Here is a 19639-nt window from a genome sequence, read left to right as displayed (position 1 = left end):
TTATATCACTTAAAGCGATTTTTAAAATCCTCTTGGTCGCTTAAGCGATTTTATCCGAGACAGAATATATCGCCAGATCTATGATCGCTTAAGCGATTCTTCCTAAACGAGTCTCTGTCACTTAAGCGATTTGGGATCACTTAAGCGATATTTTTCGAGGCAGAATAACTGCCCATGAGGTAATCGTTAAGCGATCATATGTATCGCTTAAGCGATGCTCTAATAGACTCTGGTCACTTAAGCAATTTGAGATCGCTTAAGCATCATTTTGGAAAGTCTTGGTCGTTAAGAGATATATTGGTGGGTCTATACTAATTGTTTGGTACCATGCCTGTCTAAGTTAATTAATTTCGAAATGACGTGTATGGGAAACATTTGTACATCACTTTTTTCCCCCCAAATCCGAAAAGAATTTGTATCGCAAAATTAGTATTTATATCAATCTAATTCATCACAAATCAAATATAGAGACATCAATGTAACCTGTTTATCGAAACACAAAATAAAAAATAGGCATGGGATGCGGCAAATATCGAATATTTGGACAAGCTACCTTACCCCCAATTGTGGTGAATCAAATAATCACACCAGTACATCACACGTTGTAGTGATACACAAAATGAAACAAAACGCTAAAAAACCATTACCACTTGGTGTGCAGCAATGATCACACCATACATAGTAAATTCAAACTGCTAATGAGATATCTTATATGGACAAACAAAATATCTCCCAATGTCAGATCCAATTTCTGACAATGATCACACCATACATAATAAATCTTTCACATTTCCTATACAATACCTTTAATTTACTTTTTGATGCCAAAGAGTTAATGTCACTAACACCTTTGCACAATCCCTTTATTACAGATGCCTCCTCCTGCCAACCAGCCTTTGAGAAGTTTTCGAATTCTGTTTACTATACCTGTCTGAGATCATTGTTTGGTACCATGCCTTCCCAGCAGCCTTTATTGCAGATGCCCCTTTTTGCCAACCAGCCTTGAGAAGTTTCCTCTCATTGTTTGCCAGGACCCTGTAAAATTATCTGGCACACACCTGCGACACGTCAACTTTTGTAAATAAAAAAAAAACACATAAAAAAGTTATAGAGTGGTTAGGTGAGAATTTACTCAGTCTGTCTCTTTCGATAAAGCTCCATATAAGCATGACACCTGCAGCATTAGCACCAAACCCAAGTATCAACATCAACATCACATAAACTAAAAATTCAAGTCCAACTTTCATACCTTTTTATTAGGTTCTGTCTCACTCAAAACGGATCCATCTGCCCATGGAAGCAGTCGACACACCCAGCCCTCCCGATAGTATCTCATTGTTTCGTCATTCAACCCTCCATCGGGCTATTGTCATGTCGAACTCAATAAATTTCAGGGCATATGCCCCACATTCAGCACACAATAGAGAAGACATTAGCATTAGAAAACTTATAGAACATTGATTATGTAAGTTAGTTTTTATATAAATTTACCTTGCCTCTTTATGGGTCGGTAGAGCGCTTAATTGGCCACTTTTCGTTAGTACTTGATCACCCAAGTGCCCAAACATCCGCTACATGCAACAACTGCGGGAACAACCTGGACATGGCTCTAACTCCACCTCCATTGCTTGTCTCGACAAATAGTGGGGTTGCAGTCAAGGATCTTTAGCAACCCCTCCTCTAGATGCAACAATTGCTATCCATGTGCATCTGTTTGACAAGGATGATGTAGTAATAATTCTGTCATCAAAATGAAAATCATCAGGGATGTATCCAACTGTACTGGGCCAATCTTTTTCGCTTCGGTCCTTTTGCTGCACCACTAGCAACGGCATTTTTAATTAAAGTACGATATGCCAAACAAGCCTTTGGCCAAACGCCACATCGGTGATGGCACAGTTGGGATACAACATCACCATCAGTAGTCTGCGTAGCCTCATCAGTGCCAATATCTCATCGATGTGCTGCATCAAATAAAACAACAAAGATAAGTATGGAAAACATAGGCAAAAATAAGGAAAATTAACAAAAATAACCACCGAGTCCTCAAGCCACGTGCCCATCGTCAACAACTACTAAAACCATTCCCGAGGATAATCCCCGTCTTACACTTTATATGGCCATTACTTCTTGATCGATTGTAATAGGCTAAAGAGTTTTCTCTTTTCCTCTATGGCCTATACAAATCGACATTTGAGTCCATTTTCCCTTGCCCCTCCCTCCCGCTTCCTCTATTTACATCCCCGCTTCCTTCGCCTCCCACCTCGCCCTCCTCCATTATCACCACCGCCCCACTTCCTCCACCAACCTTCTCATTTTTCTGGTTCTTCCTCCATTATTTCTTATTTTCTTCTTCTTTACTTGTCAATACCATGTAGGTGATTTCACAACTTGCTCTTCCGCTCTCTCTTTTCAAGCCAGTTTGCACTTCAACAGCCTTTAATTCTCCACCAACTTCCTCCTCCATTATACCAACTTCCTCTTCCACTGTACCAACTTCTCTCCCTTACCCACTTTCTCTCCCCCCCTTTTCATGCACTCTTCCATCTTGTCAAACTTGCATAAACGGCTATTGAACCTCAAACAAGCCGTTTTAGATCAACACCTCATTCTCCCGACTCGATTGCTCGACAAAGCGGTACTGTTGTACCGTTTGCTGAGGCATCGAACCTCTTCTCCCTCTTCTCTTCTTCCTCCTCACCTCCGATCGATTGGAGCTTCATCATCCTCGACATCAACCACGTGTGAAGCAGTGGCCCAACAACTGCCATCACATGCGTGACCCCTTTTAGGTCCCGCATCAGGCAGTCTATCTGTTCATCCCTTGCATCCTCTAGTGCTTTGAAAGATTTGACATAGTCCTCTTCCACTTCAGCCCCAGTAGCGGTGAGAAGGGACGGACGACTCCCTGCAATAAGAACAAAATCAATCATTGAGCGACATTTTAAAGCAACTGCATATTCAAAAGCTTAGTCCTTTAATCTTACCCCAGCCGCTCGAATCTTAACATCTATTTGCTCATAATCCAATGGGTGTACCTCTAGACATGCCGCCGCAATATCCTAGGAAATTGCTGCTGCACATCCAAACTGTTGCTCCTCTCCCCCCTCCCCCCCCCCCCCCCTCTTAGCAAAGACGGATGACCTCGTACATCCAGCCTATATTGTAAAAAACCAGTCCATATCATAATTCACAACATATATGTTACAAAAAATATAACAAAAAGCTATTAATATTACCTGTATTGCCCATGGAGCCAAACAAATTGTACGTGCTTGGTTTATCCTTCCCCTCCCATTGGGACTGCTTTAACGCCATGTCTACTTTTAGGCTGTTGATGGTTCGCTCATATGATTCAGTCCCCACGGATTAGAATAAAGAACTTCAAGTTGCTTGCAAACAACAACCAATCTTTCTCAACAGCTTTTGTTGAGTCACCAGCCAATAAGATCGAATGTGAAAACAAACCAGCACACTTTATCTTCTCTGTATCAGTAAATTCAACTGTTTCTAGCCTATTCTCTAATACCTGTGCTGTAATAGACTATCCCCCTGCAAAACCTTATTATAAAACTTTTGGCTCCCCCTGTTCCTTACTGCCTCTGCCTTCTTATTCGCACTTCCCCACATCCTAAGCCCGTCACTAGGGCATATTCCATCATGCCAAATGTAGTGGCTTTCCGCCCACCACAAACCACATCTTTTTTATTGCATTTACTGAGTGTAGCAATATGTATGCACTCCCTGCCCCCAAAATGCCTTTTTCCAATGATTTTCGAGTCCTAAAAACCTACCGAAACAAGTGCGACAGAAATCTCTTCTACCATGCATATTCCATCTAAAATGCCTGATTCTATCAAAACTTCCAACTTGACCTTACCATCACCCTTGCAGGGAAGTATGCACTTATCGCTTATAAGTCCAACTCATAGTCTGTATAGTTTACGGTCCGCACAATCTGCACAATCGATATAAAAAATGTCAGAACAAAAATAACTAAAACAACTAATAACAAAATATTAGCAGCAAAAAATTACCATGTGGTCGCTTAAGCGATATCTTGACTCTGCCTTGTGCAAGATCGCTTAACGCTCTGCAATCGCTTAAGCGACCACGAGTAGACTAAAAGATTTTCTGAAGCGACACAAAAGATCGCATAATATCTTATATCTATGATTCTGCGTCGAAAAGATTGAAATCGCTTAAGCGACCAGAGTCACTGAATCAATCGCTTAAGCATAAAGGATCGCTTAAGCGATCTTAGATCTGGGCAGTGATGCGACCATGAGTAAAGAGGATTAATCGCTTAAGCAATACAGTTCAGAACGTACCTTTTCTTTGCCGCCGCCTCGTTCCGCTGACCTCCTTCTCGTCGCCTGAATCCTCGGAAGACTCTCCTAGCCTGAATTCTCGCTGGATCCTCCTCTTGGCCTGAATTCTCACCTGACTCCTCGCCTTCATAACCGTTTGCCGATTCTTCCCTGTTCTTTTGTGCTGCCGACGTCTCCTCTGCCTGTGGACCACCTTCACTGATCGTGATCCACAGGAGCACCATTGAACTGCTTGCGCCACCAGAATCTAGGATTCGAAGTGGAGTTGGGTTTTCCTCGTCATGTGAGTGTCAACCATGGTTTTGTTGAATTGGTGTCAAAATTGTAGTTTCGATCGGAAATTGGGGTTGTATCGCCAAAAATCGCGCAGATTCCATTTAGGGTTCAAGAAATCGATCGAAAATCGTGACTTTCACCGGAAATCATGACTATATTCTGTTTAGGGTTCAAGAAATTGAGTTTACGATTGAATATGGTGTGAATTGCGGGTTCGATCGGAAATCGCACTGTCTCCCATTGGTTCAAGAAATCGCTTTTTGCCCTGATGAATTTCGATTAAGCGAGGTGAATAGTTAGTGGGGCCTGTTTTGAGAAATTTCAAATTTTAAAAACTTTTATTATTTCTGATTTGGCCCCATATGTTTCAATCTTTCATTTTAACCCATTTTCGTATTTAGTTAATCCTAACTATGCCACTCATCTTCTTTAATAAAAAAAATGAAAAACAGTTTCAAGGCCATTTTCTTAAATCGAAGCTTGGGATGGCAGCCATGCTTTGTCAGTCCTCTATCCTAAAGGTATTTCAGTCTTCTTCAATTTGTTTCTTTAATTTGTTTGTCGATCTGTTTATTCTTGGCTGCTGTATGGAATGTTGTCATTTGATTTAATATGGCTTTTGGGGTTATGAAATTTGTATGATTAGGGCTTTATGGGTTATTGGTTTTGATTTCGGGAAAATTTGCATGCTGTAATTTTGGTTGTGACCTTCAAAATGATATCTATTTTCCTTATTGCCCTGTTGTGGCCGTGATATTATATTATATGCTGTCATTTTGATTTAAGATTGTATTATCTAACAATATTATAGCTTTGGATTAACATATTATTGAAAAGTTGAAAAAAAACATAACAACATACCCTTCAAAAATCTGGTTTTGTTAGTAAAGATCAAAGTTTATTTCTTATTTTCTTTCTTCTGTTTGATTTGTCTTGTAACATAATTTTGGTAGTGTGTGTTTTGTTGGTGATTTTGGGTGGTGATTGTTATGCCCGGGAAATAAAGGGTTGACATGGAGTCACGTGACGAGACGTGGCCTGCTCCCGTCAGAATGGTAAGCGCCGTCAGGCCTGCCATGCACCCTGGAGCTCCCACTGTCCGCTTACCTACTCCAAATCGCGTAAATCAGCTGGGAAGTGGGTAATGGGACGTAAAGCCTGATTATGTTATGACAATCACACCAACCAAGGATTTAATGATGATACACCATTCGGCTGGGGTATAAAGAAGAAAGACCCTTCATTAAGGGGATTCGATCATTTTGACATTTAATCTCTCTCTCAAAAAGGCTCTGCATTTTACTTTTCAATCATTTGTAAGTCAGTCCGCTTTAGCGACCTGACCCACCATATTAATACAAATCAGTGATGTAGGATTTGCTACCTTAGCATCCGAACCACTTTAAAAGCTCTCATTCATTTATTTCCTTTTATTCTCAATCACGTGTACTTATTGATCAATCAACGTTGGTGCACGTGTCAGTTGGTTGGTGTCTAAAATCACGCATCACAGTTTGGCGCTAGAAGGAGGGCTGATTTATGGGCCGATGTATGGGCCGAATGAACATACGTCTTTCATTACGGACCGGGGGCTATACTGTTACAAAGTTATGCCCTTCGTTCTCAAGAATGCGGCGCGACCTATTAGAGGTTGGTCAACCGAATGTTTCTCTGACCAATCGGGAAGACAATGAAAGTCTATGTGGACGATATGCTGTCAAATCCCAGGTCGCCTCAGAACACATTACTTAATATAAATATAATAACGGTCATAGTCCACTGAACGAATCGTAAACCCTATATGTTTAGCATAGACATAAACATTCTACACTTTATATGTTTCATACTGACGTAAAAGAACTATATGTTTAATATAAATATAATAACAGTCATAGTCCACTGAACGAATCGTAAACCCTATATGTTTAGCATAGACATAAACATTCTACACTTTATATGTTTCATACTGACATAAAAGAACTATATGTTTAATATAAATATAATAACGGTCATAGTTCACTGAATGAATTATAAACCCTATATGTTTAGCATAGCGTTAATCGCTAAATCGATGCTCTGAAATACAATAAATAATATCCAAATACATAGGAACACTTAAGTGATTCTTTGCTTTTCCTCTTGCTCGCTTAAGCGATCGGTAATCGCTTAAGAGATCTAGCTAGCGGCAGATGCCCAGATCGAAAATCACTTAAGCTATCCACTTGTATTGCTTAAGCGATTTTCGTAAAACACTCTTGATCGCTTAAGCGATCTTGGCCAAGGCAGAATGAATCTGCCCAGATCTATGATCGCTTAGGCGATCTCATGTATCGCTTAAGCGATTCATTGCTTTTACTTCTGGTCGCTTAAGCTATCCATTTGTATCGCTTATGCGATTTTCGTAAAACACTCTTGATCGCTTAAGCGATCTCAAATCGCTTAAGCGATCTTGGCCAAGGCAGAATGAATCTTCCCAGATCTATGATCGCTTAAGCCCATCATGCCAAAACGTAATGGCTTTTCGCCCACCACAAACCACATTTTTTTTTTTATTGCATCTTACTGAGTGCAGCAACATGTAATGCACTCCTTGCCCCCAAAATGCCTTTTTCCAATGATTTCCGAGTCCTAAAAACCGACCGAAATAAGTGCGACTGAAATCTCTTTTACCATACATAATTCCATCTAAAATGTCCTATATTCTGTCAAAAACTTCCCAACTTGACATGATTGTCACCCTTGCAGGGAAGTAGGGCACCTTATCGCTTATAAGGTCCAACTCGTAGTCTGTGATGTTTACGGTCTGCACAATCTGCACAATCGATATAAACAAATGTCAGCAACAAAAATAAACCAAAACAACTAATAAACAAAATATTAGCAACAAAAAATTACCACTGTGGTCAGTTAAGCGATTTCAGATCGCTTGAGAGATCTTGACTCTGCCTCATGCAAGATTGCTTAAGCGATTTGAAATCGCTTAAACGACCAAGAGTAAACTGAAAGAATCTCTTAAGCGACACAAACGATCACTTAAGCGATCTTATATCTATGATTCTGCCTTGAAAAGATCGCTTAAGCGATCTGAAATCGCTTAAGTGACCAAGAGTCAACTTAATCAATCGCTTAAGCGATATAAAGAATCACTTAAGCGATCTTATATCTGGGCAGATGGAGTAAAATAGGTTAATTGCTTAAGTGATACAAATGATCGCTTAAGCGATAAAAGAGGTTAATCGCTTAAGCGATACAAATGATTGCTTAAGCGACAGTTCAGAACGTACCCTTGCTTCGACTGCCTGCTTGTTCTCGCCGGCCTCCTCCGCGTCGCCTGAATCCTTGGAAGACTCCTCCTGCCCTGAATTCTTGTCGGAATCCTCCTCTTGGCCTGAATTATCACTTGACTCCTTGTCTTCAGAACCGTTTGATGATTCTTCCCTCTGTTCTTGTGCCGCCAGCGTCTCCTCTCCCTGTCAACCACCTTCGCTGATCGGATGATCCACCGGAGCAGCCATTGAACTGACGTTGGGTTGTCCTCGTCATTGTGAGTGTCAGCCATGGTTTTGGATTGAATTTGGTGTGAAAATTTGTAGTTTGGATCAGAAATGTGGGCTGTATCGCCAAAAATCACGCAGATTCCGTTTAGGATTCAAGAAATCGATAGAAAATCATGACTTATCACCGGAAATCGCGACTATATTCCATTTAGGGTTCAAGAAATTGAGTTTACGATATGGGCAGATTTGGATCTGCATTCACAGATATCGCTTAAGTGATATCTACGATTGCTTAATCGACCATGTGAAAAAGACGTGAAACATTTGATTCTGCCATTCATAGATATCGCTTAAGCGATATCAATGATCGCTTAATCGACCATGTGAAAAAGGTAAGAATTGCTTAAGCGATATCACTTATCGCTTAAGTGATCATGCATTCGATTCCGCCAATAACATGATCGCTTAAGCGATATCTACGATCGCTTAATCGACCAGGTTAAAAAGAAAAGCATCGCTTAAGCGACCCTGTGTAAACAAAGTTCCTTTGACTATTAAACTGAATTTTATTGCTCGAACTCTTAAACATATAGTTCTTTGACGTCAATATGAAACATATAAGGTGTAGTAACCATTACGTCAATGCTAAACACATAGGGTTTAGCATTCGTTTAGTGGACCGTGATCGTCATTATATTAATATTAAACATATAGTTCTTTGACGTCAGTATGAAACATATAAGGTGTAGTAACCATTACGTCAATGCTAAACATATAGGGTTTACAATTCGTTCAGTGGACCGTGATCGTCATTATATTAATATTAAACATATAGTTCTTTGACGTCAGTATGAAACATATAAGGTGTAGTAACCATTACATCAATGCTAAACATATGTTGTTTTTCTTTGTTTATAACATAAAGGGTGCGTTTGGTTTAACATTTTTATAAATACAAATCCTATTCCCAAAATTTTTCTTTGTTTAATTATTTAGGAAATTTTAGTATTTTTTTAAATTAATTTTAGACCCATTAAGTGTTTTTTTAATTAATTTTAGTATTTAGGAAATTCCCAACAGTTCGTTGCAATCAGATTTGTTCGTTGCGAGCAGAGTTCGTAACGACCAAGTAAAAGCGATCTCAAATCTCAGCATCTGGCCCGGAGTTATGGCCAGATCTGTTCGTTGCAACCCAATATAGTCGGACTGTGACCATATCTGTTCGTTCGAGCATATTTGTTTGTTGCGAGAAGAGTTTGTTGCTACCAGGTAAAAGCGGTCGTTTGTAGCTGTCGGTGGTAGCCAGAATCTGGGAAGTTAGGTGGTGGGGGTGTTTTTGTTAATTTTTAATCTTTTTTAGGGGGTATTAATGAAATTAATTCACTTAATAGGTCTAAAATTAATTAAAAAAAAACTAAAATTTCCTAAATAATTAAACAAAGAAAAATTTTGGGAATATGATTTGTAATATTTATAGAAATGTTCAACCAAACGCACCCTTTATGTTATAAACAAAAAAGAATAACATATGTTTAGCATTGATGTAATGGTTACTACACCTGATATGTTTCACACTGACGTCAAAGAACTATATGTTTAATATTAATATAATGACGATCACGGTCCACAGAACGAATCGTAAACCCTATATGTTTAGCATTGACGTAATGGTTACTACACCTTATATGTTTCATACTGACGTCAAAGAACTATACGTTTAATATTAATATAATGACGATCACGGTTCACAGAACGAATCGTAAACCCTATATGTTTAGCATTTATGTAATGGTTACTACACATTATATATTTCATACTGACGTCAAAGAGCTATATGTTTAATATTAATATAATGATGATCACGGTCCACTGAACGAATCGTAAACCCTATATGTTTAGCATTGACATAATGGTTACTACACCTTATATGTTTCATATTGACGTCAAAGAACTATATGTTTAAGAGTTTGAGCAATACAATTTAGTTTAATAGTCAAAGGAACTTTGTTTACGCAGGGTCGCTTAAGCGATCGTAGATATCGCTTAAGCGATGCTTTTCTTTTTAACCTGGTTGATTAAGCGATCGTAGATATCGCTTAAGCGATCATGTTATTGGCAGAATCGAATGCATGATCGCTTAAGCGATTCTTGCCTTTTTCACACGATCGATTAAGAAATCGTAGATATCGCTTAAGTGATATCTGTGTATGCAGATCCAAATCTTCTCAAGTGCATGATCGCTTAAGCGATCCGCGATATCGCTTAAGCAATTCTTGGTTTTTTCACATGGTCGATTAAGCGAAAGTTGATATTGCTTAAGCGATATCTGTGAATGGCAGAATCAAATCTGCCCAGGTGCATGATCACTTAAGCGATCCTGTATGAATAACCCTTTGTTGCCTAAGCGATCCTGTATGAACAACCCTTTCTCGCTTAAGCGATACACTTAGTCGCTTAAGCGATCATAGGCAATATATACATTTCCATCTTTTCTCCTGAATTTTGACAAACTCAAATTACCAACACGTATTAATTCTATACTTTCTCCTCAATTTGACAACCTAATACCAAACTAGAATCACCAACAAATATTTAGGCCATGTAATAATCTGTCTTTATAGAGCTAATTTTGAAATGACTGTGATTGTGATACATTTCGACCTCACTCATTTTTCTCCCAAATCCGAAAAGAATAAGCAGCAAAATGAAGCCATTTATATCAATTGAATCCATCACAGATCAAAATATAAGAAACATCAATGTAATTGAAAGTTTAAACTTAAAATCATTCATAATAGTGCCAAAACAGAATAAATCCTAAGCTACTTTGACAAGTTTTGGAATTTGGTATAATCACTGTCTGAGATCATTCTTTGGTACCATGCCTTGCCAGCAACCTTGATTGCAGATGCTGCCACTTTGAGAAGTTTTCAAATTTAGTATAATCACTGTCTAAGATCATTGTTTGGTACCATGCCTTGGCAGCAGCCTTGATTGCAGATGCCTCCTCCTGGCCACCAGCCTTGATTGTAGATGTCTTCTCGGCAACCTACTCTAACAACCCAAGCTAGTTTGAGAAGTTCCCTCTCATTGTCTGCCAGCAACCTGCAAAATTATTCGGCACACCTGCAGCCACGTCAGCTTTTCTAAATGAAACACAAAAAAACAAATAGTTTTTCAGCGCCAATTTGTTAAATGGAAAGTTGGGATATCCAGAGAGTAAAATTTTCTCTCTTCACAAACCCAAGTTATGGAGTGCAAGATTGAAAAGTTCACTGAATCCGTCTATTTCGGTAAAGCTCTGTATAAGCATGACACCTGCAGCATCAGCACCATAACCCACGTATCAACATCAACATCACATAAACCACAAAATTCAAAGTACAAGTTTCAAACCTTTTGATTGGGTTGTGGTCACTCAAAACGGATCCATTTCCCCATGGAAGCACTCAACAGCCCAGCGCTCTCGAAAGATGGTCATTGTTTTGTCATTCAATCCGTCCATCGGGCTGTTGGTCATGTCGAACTGAATAAATTTCAGGGCATATGCCCCACAATCAGCACTGCAATAGGAAGATGACATTAGCATTAGAATCAGCTTATAGAACAATTGTATTATGTAAGTTTTATACAAAATTTACCTTAACTCTTTTGTTAGGACGGGAACGCGCTTGAGTGGCCACTTTCCTGTCAATGCTTCATCACCGAGGTGCTCAAACATCCCGCTGTCATGTATTAGCCGCCAGAACAACACAGACAATGGCTCCAACTCGGCCTCCAACTGGCTGTCTCGACAAATTGTTGGGTTGCAGTCAAGGATCTTCAGCAACTTCTCCTCTAAGAGCGTGACAACTGCTATCCAGTGCATTTCCTTGACCAGGATGATGTAGTAGACACTTTTAACCTTTGCCCAACTGTGGCCATATTTGGGCTTGTCCCCCATTACATATTGCATCATCCTGTCATCAAACTTAAAATCATTAGGGACGCACTCCAAGTCTTCTGTGCCCGATCGTTTTCGCTTGCCTCCTTTTGCTACAGATGTACCAATGGCCTTTTTCAATAAATTGCGATATGTCGGTACCAACGTTCGGCCAAAGGCCACATCGGTGATGGCACAATCGGGATACAGTAGATCACCATTGCTGGTTTGTTGCAGCCTCATCAGTGCCAATACCTCATCGATGTGCTGCATCAAATAAAAACAACATGATAAGTATACAATACCTCATAGAAAACATAAGCAAAAATAAGGAAAATTAAGCGAAAATAACTCACCGAGTCGTGAAACCAGCTGCCCATCGTCAAAATCTTTTCAAACCAATCTCGAGAATAATCCCTGGTTTTACACTTTACAAGGGCATCACTTCCGGATTCATTGTAATAGGCATAGAATGGTTTTTTCTTTTCCTCCTCTATTAGCCTATACAAATCGACAATGGACTCCATTTTTGCTTGCCCGCTTCCTCCCCCTCCCTCCATTTGTACGTCCCCGCTTCCTTCGCCTCCTGCCTCAACCTTCTCCATTATAACTGCCCCACTTCCTCCAGCAACCTCTTTAACCTCCTCAATTTTGGCTTCTTCCTCAATTTGTTTCTTTGTTTTCCTCTTAATTCCACGTGTTAGTATGGTGTAAGGTGATTTCACAAACTTGCTCTTTCGGCTCTCTCTTTTCAGCCCAGGTTGCAGTTTAACCACCTTCAATACTCCACCAACTTCCTCCTGCACCCTACCAACTTCCTCCTGCACCCTAACAACTTTCTCTGCCACCTTATCCACTTTCTCCTCCACCCTTTTCAACTGGTCTTCCATCTTATCAAACCTACCATAAACAGCTATTGTAAAACTATCAAACAAACTGTTTATGAGGTCAACCACCTCACTCTCCAAAGCCCCGACGCCTCGGCAAAGTGGTACTTGTTGTACCGGTTTGCTAAGGCATACGAACCTCTTCCTCCCTTCCCTCCTCCTCGGCATCAACCACATTCTCAAGCAGTGGCCCTGCAACTGTCCTCACATGTGTGACTCCTTGTAGCTTTCGCGTCAAGCGGTCTATCCCTTCATCCCTTTGATCCTTCAGTGTTCGGAAAGATGTGACATAGTGCTGTTGCGCTTCACCCCCAGTAGCGATGAGGAAGGGATAGACAACCCCCTGCAATAAGAAACAAAATCAATCAGATTTAAGCGACATTTTAAAGCAAGTGCATATTCAAAAGCTTAATCCTTTAATCTCACCCGAGATGATTGAATTTCAATCTCTATTTGCTCATAATCCCAATGGGTACACTTCTGGTCGTGCCACTGCACTATCCTAGGAAATGTTTGTTGCACAACCGAAGCCCTAATCCTCCCCCTTGCCTTAGCCAGGACAGGGATGACCTCATACATCTAAGCGTACATTGTAAAAAAATAGTCCATATCATAATTCAAACACATATATTAAAAAAATATAACAAAAACCTATTAATATTTACCTGCATTGCCCATGGGAAGCCAAACAAATTGTACGTGGCCACTCTATTCTTCTCGGCCCATTGGGAGTGCTTTAACGCTAGGTCTTTTGCTTGCAGGGATTCCATGGTTCGCTTAAATAATACCCGTCCCCATGGATAAGCATTAAAGAAGTTCAAGTTGCTTACAAACTTCCCCCAATCAATATCAACAGCTTTTGTTGAGTCACTAGCCATTAGGATCGAATGTAAGAACAATACCAAGCACAGCTTAAACATCTCTGAATCGTTAAACTCACCATTTTTTAACCTGTCCTCTAATTCCTATGCCTTAATAGACGTGTTCCCCGCCAAAACCTTGTTAGACAACCTTTTGGCTCCCGTACTGTCCTTTATTCTTTTTTCCTCAACCTCACTTGGTAATTCCCCACATCTTAAGCCAGTCACCAACGCATATTCCATCATCCCGAAACTTAGTGGATTTCCATCCACTACGAACCACATTTCGTGCTTTTTGTTGCTTTTTAATAAGTGCAGCAACATATAATGCACTCCTGATCCCCAGAATGTCTTTTTCCATTTTGTGTCCATATCCCAAAAATGACTGAAACAAGTCTCTTTGAATCTCCTTTCACCATTCCTCACTGTCCCTAAAATCCCTGTTATTCTCGTTAAAACATCCCAACATGACCTCATTGTCACCCTCACAGGGAAGTACGGTACCGTATCACTTACATACTCAAATCCGTACTCTCTATAGTTTACGCTCCGGAAAATCTGCACAATCGATATAAACAAAATATCAGCAAAAAAATTAAACCAAATCAAATATAAACAAAATACGCTCCGGAAGAATCATTTAAGCGATGGGCAGATGATTCTGCCTCATACAAGATCTCTTAAGCGATCTGAAATTGCTTAAGCGATTCGTCGATTTTACTCTTGGTCGCTTAAGCGATTTAAGATCGCTTAAGCGATCTTTTCCGAGGCAGAATCAACATCTGCCCAAATCTAAGATCGCTTAAGCGATCTTCTATATCGCTTAAGCAATTCGACGCTTTTACTCTTAAGCGATCTGAAATCGCTTAAGCGATTATAGATTTGGGCAGATTTGATTTTGCCTCGGAAGAGATCGCTTAAGCGACCAAGAGTAAAAGCGATTGATCACTTTTACTCTTGGTCGCTTAAGCGATTACAGAGATCTTGTACGAGGCAGAATCAACATCTACCAGATCTAAGATCGCTTAAGCGATCGTTTATATCGCTTAAGCGATTCATCGCTTTTACTCTTAAGCAATCCTAAATAGCTTAAGCGACCAAGAGTAAAAGCCATCAATCGCTTAAGTGATACAAAGGATCGCTTAAGCGATCTTAGGTCTCGGCAAGTACAAATACCTTTTCTTCGGCGGCCTCCTCCTCTTTGGCGGCTTCCTCCTCCGCGACCTGAACTCTCGCCGGACTCCTCTTCCTGGCCTGAATTCTGCCCGGCCTCCTCTTCCTCTTCAGAACCGTTTTGCTCCTGTTCTCTCTCTTGTTGTGCCGTCGTCGTCGTCTCCGCTACTAGAACACCTTCATTGATCGGAGGATCCACCGGACCAGCCATTGAACTGCTTGCGCCGCCGGACTCTACTATTTGAAGAGGCGTTAGATTTTTCTCCTCATTGTGAATGTCAGCCATGGTTTTAAGAAAGGAAGAAGCTTTAGGATTGAATTTGGGTGTGAAAATTTGCAGGAATGTGGACTGTTATTGCTGAAAATTACACAGAATGCGTTTAGGTATTGAAGATATCGATTTTTGCCTTAATTGGTTTCGATTAAGCGAGTTGAATGGGTGGGGCTCTTTTTCAAATTTCAAATTTTAAAAACTATCATTAATTATTTTTGTCCTTATATGTTTTAATCTTTTCATTTTAACCCATTTTACATGGTTAATAGATCCTAACTGTGCCACATCAGTTTCTCTAAATTAAAAAAAAAAAACAGTTTCAAGCCCATTTTCTTAAATTGAAACTTTGGATGGCGGGTCAGCTAAATTTTCCCGCTCTTTGTTTCCAGTTTTCATTTAATAGTTACATTGTTCGTTGCTATTATTTTTGTTTCTCCTTATTGAGTTGATCACATTCACTGCTCATTAGGGTTTAGTTACACATTTTCTTTCTTTTCAATTAGGGTTTGAATTGATCCAATATGGCACATCCGGGTGTTGTTGTGGACCCCACCGGCGAGCTCGAGTCTCTCTTGGGTGAGATTACTGCCAATTGCGAGCTTGAGTCTCTCTGGAGTGAGGTTACTGCTAATTGCGAGGAGGCATTTGAAGACTATATGTACGTGAATGTTGAATATTCGAAAGATAGTGATGAGGATATGGTTGAGGAGGGTGAAGAGGATGAGGATGAGGATATAGATGCTTATTGCTTGAAAGGAAAATCTCTCAAGCTTATGAGCAACAAATTGACCCACAGCAGTGTCAGAAGCTTGCAGAAGAGGTTCTAAAGATACTTGCTGAGGGAGATATCAGGGAAGTCGAGACTAATCTGCTGGAGCTCTTTCAGTATGAGAAATTCAGTTTCATTAGGTTTTTATTGAATAACCGTCTGAAGATTGTGTCGTGTACTCATTTGGCGAGGTCGGAAGAGACGAAGAAGATTGAAGAGGAAATGGAGCCCGCCAAGGAAATGCAGAAGAATGTGGAGAAGAGTATTGAACAACTGAAATTAAGTAGGTGAAAAACTTAAATTTCACAACTGAATAAGTTGCTTTATATCTTGTTTTCGTTGATTAGATTTCCCCATCTAGCATGCTTCTACCATTATGTTCATCAAGCAAAAGTTTTTTCTTGTTACAATATATGTGCCTCAATAAAGTTTCTGCCTTTGAACTATAAAGAATTGGTCCTTCATTGCTTTGCCGTTTTGTATTTCGTCACAGAAATTTTAAATTCTCAGCATCTATAGGAAGCCATTCAACTCTGCATATTAAAGTAAATGAGAAAATTAGAAACACCATGCTGATATATGCTTTCTGTTTAAACATCATTGATGTATGCCTATTGGATTAGTCAGAAAGAAGGGAGATTAGTGACAAAGCATAACCCACCATTGGTTAAGTTCTGTCGACTACTCTCCTAACACTATTCTTCCTCTCTTCCATAACCCCAAAAACTGATGAAATTTTGAAACCAAAAACTAAAATAATTGTATCATTCTTCCCAAAATCTGATACAGGAGCTACTTGGGCATCAGCCAACACACACTTTGAGCCACCAACATTAACTTCAGAAGAGACAGGCTCTACTTCAAAATGCGAGTGTGTGAGGTTCCTTTTACTTGGCTTTTTACCTGTCTTCATGAGGGCACTGATCCTCGCTTTGTCAAATTGGAGTCAGTATTCAGATGTTCAATGTTTAAACGTGATGGCATACAGAGGTAATTTGCATGTATGTTGTCAATTTCTGATGTCCAGTAACTGCTGATGATCTTGGCGTCGGAGGCGCTTTGACTGTGCTGATGATCTTGCTGTCGGCGGCGCTTTGACTGTGCTAATGAAGGATGGCATCAACCCCACTTTGATGCAGACCCTCGTAGGAACTCCTGTTCTCGTTCAGGCTGGCCCTTTTGCATATATAGCTCATTGAAATTCTTCTATTGTGGCTGACAAGATTGCACTGAAGCTGGTGGGACCAGGTGGTTTTGTGGTCACTGAAGCAGGTTTTGTGCTGATATTGGAACTGAGAAGTTCATGAATATTAAGTGCCGATATAGTGGTTTAACTCCTCAGTGTGCTGTTATTGTGGCAACAATAAGAGCCTTGAAAATGCATGGTAGTGGGCCTGAAGTTGTTGCTGGGAAACCTCTTGACCCTGCCTGCTTAAATGAGATTGTTGCTCTGGTTGAAGCTGGTTGTACGAATCTGGCCAGGCATATTTCAAACACCAAGGCATATGGTGTGAATGTCGTAGCTGTGAACATGTTTGCTACTGATACCGACGCAGAACTAAATGCAGTAAAAAATGCGGCATTGGCTGCTGGGGTATATGATGCTGTGATTTGTACTCACCATGCCCATGGTGGAAAAGGTAGTCACTTACCAACATTAGATTCAGTAAACTAAGAAGAATATACCTCATCTTCACTCTTCAAACTACATAATTTAAAATAAATTAATGATAGCGCAAAATGCATTAATCTAACAACCATGACACAACTGAGTTCTCTGGTTCTTAACATTCTACACACATCATGCCTTTATCGGAGAATATCAAATATTATGCTGTTTCCCACAGTTTCCCTGTTCTTAGAGCATGAATGTCTTATGGTCTACTTTAAAGCACTTTACTATTTTTCTGAGCCAAAACTCATTGCAGTAGCCCTAATTCTACAGAAAGTTTCAATTGTCACTGTGCATGAACCCTGGTTGCTTTATTCTAATATATGTATCTGGTTCATCTTTGACAGTAGAACTTCATGAACTTACGTGTCGGGCAAACTAAATGATATATTGTAGCCAAGAGAGNAGTGACAAAGCATAACCCATCATTGGTTGAGTTCTGTCGACTACTCTCCTAACACTATTCTTCCTCTCTTCCATAACCCCAAAAACTGATGAAATTTTGAAACCAAAACTAAAAAAATGGTATCATTCTTCCCAAAATCTGATACAGGAGCTACTTGGGCATCAGCCAACACACACTTTGAGCCACCAACATTAACTTCAGAAGAGACAGGCTCTACTTCAAAATGCGAGTGTGTGAGGTTCCTCTTCCTTGGACAATGAAAGCTATTTACCTGTCTTCAGTTAATGAGGGCACTGATCCTCGCTCTGTAAAATTGGAGCCAGTATTCAGATGCTCAATGTTGAAACGTGGTGGCATACATATAATAATATATATATATTTAACTCCTTGATCAATCTTCACAAATAATAATGATCTTATTATAGTTATATTGGTATAAATTATTCTTCTTTTTGGTAGGCATAATGGGAAAGAGGGTAGAGTTTGCTTTTGATTTTCAAATTTTGTTTATCATTTTTATTTTTACTTTTTATATTTTACTGTGATGATTCTAGACATCAATTGCACGAATGAATTCAGGTATTGTATCATTTGAATCCCATTACAAAAAAGAGTACTGCAAAGTGCTTATTGAAATTATGAACTCAAGTGTGTATATTCAATTCTTCTTCTCCTGTCATTGTACAATTAAGCATTTGTCATACTGTTTTTCACAAGCTAATAATTAAAGACTACGATTTCTTCATTTGGCACAATAGATTTGATTCTGCATCAAATCTTTGGGTTTCATACAGACTCTTGTGTAGGTTCATCTAGAATCTTGCGTACTTTTTGTTGGTGTGAATCTTTGCATCAACACTTTCAATTGGGATTAATGGGTATTTCTCTCTTAATTAATATAAATAAAATCCTTTTCTAATTTAATTTCTCTTCAATTTGTACGGATATTGTATAATGTACTTATTTTTAGTTATACGTGTGGAGAAGATTTATTTTTTTATCTTACCCATGTTGAAATAATTCCCTCAAAAGACTACTTTTGTTTTTTTATTAAAGTCCTTGAGATTCTTAGATATTTATTAAAAGTATTCAAGGAATATATTTGAAGCTAAAAAAAATAATATATTAATTACTAAATACATATATGCGATTTCTTATATAAAAACTTAAATAAAGAGAGGATCATAATTCTAAGCTCAAATGCCACCTTAAAAGACTAATAATAAGTTTTTGTGCATGTGTAAATAAAGCAAGATAAACAAGTAGTGATTCAGTTGAAGTCATAGTGATTTTGAAAGAAAAAAAATACTTTCTTCATTCCAAGCCACCATTTTATGCAAAAATAAGATTTGATTAACTTCTTTCCTGTTAGATTAATTTGTTTTTGGCATGTTTTTTTAAATCAATGGTATTCAATACCTAAAATTAATTAACACTTGGACATTTCATTTTACAGCCAAAACTGACCCGTGGGTAAATTTCTACAAGGTTGTAACAAAGGCCAACCCAGCCCATTAAGCGGCCTTCAGCCCATTATTCATCATCTCGGCCTATTATATTTTGTTTATAATC

General features: G+C 39.2%; 1 pseudogene; it reads left to right on the top strand.

The window, feature by feature from the left end:
* Positions 1 to 16854: 16854 nt before the first annotated feature.
* Positions 16855 to 17664, top strand: LOC116128913 (annotated as a pseudogene).
* The last annotated feature ends 1975 nt before the right edge of the window (positions 17665 to 19639 follow it).

The sequence above is a fragment of the Pistacia vera genome, unplaced genomic scaffold (genome assembly GCF_008641045.1).
Source record: "Pistacia vera cultivar Batoury unplaced genomic scaffold, PisVer_v2 Contig205, whole genome shotgun sequence".
Lineage (NCBI taxonomy): Eukaryota > Viridiplantae > Streptophyta > Magnoliopsida > Sapindales > Anacardiaceae > Pistacia > Pistacia vera.
The sequence above is the reverse complement of the archived record's forward strand: the minus strand, read 5'-3'. Positions and strand labels throughout refer to the sequence as shown.